Below are 3,676 nucleotides of genomic sequence, written 5' to 3'. Positions count from 1 at the left end.
CCTTTGCAGCAGGCACGTGGGAGCTGTCTCCCCCTGCGGCTCTGCCGTTCCGGGGACCACACTGCCGTGATGAATGGCAATGCGCACACTGGGTTCAACCTTAAGAAACCTGAGAATAGCGCGGTTCTCTGTACGCAACGCCCGCCTGTCATTCACCGGAGAAATATACCTTCCTGGCATGCTGGGAATGGCTCTGCCTGGAAACATGCTGAAAGTCTGAGGCCGTACTTCTGAGCCATTATTCCTCTGGCACGCTCGTGTAAAGGGCATGCTCTTGCCCGGGAACGCCAAGGCACATAAGCCGTGGAGGATACTCGGATACGGCCTTATGCATTATTGAGCACGGCTTTAAAGCTTCCTATTTCAGTAAAGAAAAGCGTATAAAGGACATACCGATGTTCTAGATCTGAAATGCTCCTGTTGGCAGAGTGCTTGGCGTAAACCAAGTTATAAAAAGACATCACTGTACTTGCAAAGCGCCAAAGCTGCTATCGGAAAGCGGTGTGTGTGTGTGTGTGTGTGTGTGTGTGTGTGTGTGTGTGTGTGTGTGTGTGTGTGTGTGTGTGTGTGTAGATAGAGAAAAAGAGAAACCCAGTCCTGCACTCACGGCTATCAGTGGGTATTTATTTCAGTGTGAAATAATGCAGGATCCCAACCTTCGTGAGAGTCTGGTGTGAGGAACGTCGCGTGGTATAGGAGTTCAGGCATAAATTATTCCATATGAATTATATATATATATAATACACACACACACATATATGTAGTAATATGTCCAGATGCATGAGGTGTGTATGTGTGTATGTGTATACGGACATCCATAAATTATTTCATATGATGTATAGATAGATTAAAACAAAATATACATGCATGTATGTATGGTGTATGTATATATAATATATACAGATATGTATGTATAATGTGTGTATATGTACAAACACGATACATATGCCTACATACGTAACACACACACCCCTCTATAAAATTACCGCCCGAGTAAAAGTCTGCGTTTTTCCACTGCAGTCTGTTTCAGATTTTGTGTCCTTCTGAACAACAGGTATGGTCTGAATATTACGGCTTCAAGCGGCTCAGAGACGCTCCTGCAAATAAAATAAACACGAAGCTCCTTGCGATGCAAGTATGCCCCCGGGAGGAGTGTTCTCGTGTCTGTTGTTTATGCAGCGTTTGAAAGGGATTTTTGTGCAGTCGATTCAGGAAAGTGTAACCACCGCCGCCCCTCACCCCCCGCCAAGGGTTGCTTCAGGTGTGTTTATTAATTGGCATCGAGGGCCATCGCCTGGGGAAGGGCCGGGACCAGCGGTTTTGTAAGGCAGAGTCGTTGAGTTTCTTCTAGTCCCACCTCCCTGATTCTAAATCAGCTAATGAAGTTGATACAACTGAATTAGTCCCAGAGGGCCCGATCCGAAATCTTGACCCAGGCCAGTCTCCCATCGACTGCAGCGGGAGTTTTGCCTGAGTAAGGACTGCAAGATCAAGTCCTCCGTATCTTGCTGCCCGTTCTGCAAGCCCTGGCCAACTACCCGACTGAGGACTGCGAGATGGGGCCCATTGACCAAAGTTAGCGTTGTCTGTCTTGGGAGCTCCTACTTACAGACACACCGGGAGTCACAAGCCAGGAGACGGTAGCTTGGATTAGTTCCACAACCCCTCCCAGCCCCCAAATCCCATATAGGACCTGATCTAGGAGCCAATGGGATCTTTACCTTCGGTTTTAATGGGGCCCAGAGTGCCACCCTCCAGGGATACCACTTAGCAGCGACAAAATAGAAACGCCAAAGTTTTGCAAAGTCTTATTTCCCCTTGGGAAGGGCAAAGGGAAACCCAAACACTTTCATTCCCACAGTTCACATGCCACATACGTCAATGCAAACTAAATTCATTCCCTGCGTGGTCTGCTCTTAAAAAAAGTAAACAAGCTGGATGTGCATACGATGCAGTCGTAAATTAATCAGACCCATTTCTGAATGGACACTTTTGAATCCCATTTTGCAACAATAAATCTGGTCCAAAGAACAGAAGTTCCTTTTGAAAAGTCAGATCAGGCATAGAGCGCTGGAAGGTGATTTTCCAGCGCCGTGTTAATTTTTGATAACACAACTTTTGTGCTTGTAAGTGGTGGCAAAATTACTGTTAAACCTCCAAACAACAGCAGCCTAAAATAAATGAAATACATACAAAAGAAGTCTGTAAATGGCCTATTCTTCACCTACAAAATGTCATTACGTGCATATATACTCCTTATATTACACTTTCCATGTATCAATACAATGACACAGACAATCACCAATTTTCCTGTTAAAATAGAAGCTCTGACATTTTTAAAGCCCACATCTTATATCTCAAATTCCTGTAGAGAGATCAGAGTTAAAACGTGTCCATTTCTGCATCATCACGGCTTGAGAAGTTCAGAACTGGAGTTAGTCACAATGTATCTTTAAGAAGAAAGCATTTGTACATTTCCTAGTCACACTTTCCAATTTTACTTTGATTTAAACATTTTAATTGCTTTGAAATGAAGACTAAGAATGCAATTCAATTCTTCCAGAGATTATTCTATAGATCCCCCGAAAGGTAATAATGTTGATCTCAGATCGGAACTGTGTTAAACAAGTGTCTACAAATTGCAACTTCATTGGAATATAAAAGTAGCCTTGGAAATGCATTCCTGAAAAGAGAAAAGGATTAACCCGCAGGGGCAGTTTTCTCAAGACCGCAACCTGAAAAATTTAAAACGTAAAAGACTATTAGCAGCTGCAAAACAAGCCCCTTACTGTTACCCGCGATTGGATCAATGAACTGCCATTATCCTCATCCGGAATGTTTTCCAGCCTCTGTTTAACCCTATTCTGTTGGCCCATCTCTAGCACTGAGAACAGAAGTCACAATCAAATCATCCGTGGGAGGTGATCCACACCAACCAGTTACCTTCTGCTTCTCACTGGGATAAACCAGACCTGGTTCGCCCCCATCGCGGCGCCAGCTGGTGAAGGATGCCCCGATCCACCCCCCCAGAAATACCGCTGACCCCCCAAATAGGCGATTCACAAGCACGCTACGCGTTTCCGAATTCGCGTGGCCCTGTGTGTGTCTCGGCCCGGCCGGAGCTGGGAGGTCTTTTTAATCCGGGTCCGCCTCTAACGGGAACCGGAGAAAGAAGCGGCGGGGGGCGGCCGGTCGAGCCCGATGCCTGGGATCCGCCACCCTGGCAGCAGCATGAGGGCACCCACCCAGGGGGAGGGGGAATTCAGACACAAAGAGAGGGGGAGCGAATGCATTGGAGGGAGAGCTAAGTCCAGGCTAGAGACACCCTACTGATTCCTGGGGGGATGCAGGCACACGGCTTCCCCGTGGCCCCCCACCAGCCAGCCAGCCACCCCGGCCGGTGCCTTGCACCTTGGTGGGGTGGGTATTTCAGGGAGCAGAGGGAATGATTAGGGCTGGGCCCGTAGGAGACATCAGGCATTCGGTGCCCACGCACACCCAGCCAGAGAGCTGTCGCTAAAGCAGGGGAGTAGCAACACCCCCACCCCGCAGTGTACCAGGAAGGAGCTTGCTGTACAGTCACCAGAATACACATCCAGCCCCTTTTAAAGTAGCCACGGGGCCAGATTCTCCCCTGGTGTAAATTAGCAGAGTTCCACTAGCTTCAGGGGCCCAT

Source organism: Chelonia mydas, chromosome 4 (genome assembly GCF_015237465.2).
Source record: "Chelonia mydas isolate rCheMyd1 chromosome 4, rCheMyd1.pri.v2, whole genome shotgun sequence".
Taxonomy (NCBI): Eukaryota; Metazoa; Chordata; order Testudines; family Cheloniidae; genus Chelonia; species Chelonia mydas.
This window is presented reverse-complemented; position numbering follows the sequence as displayed.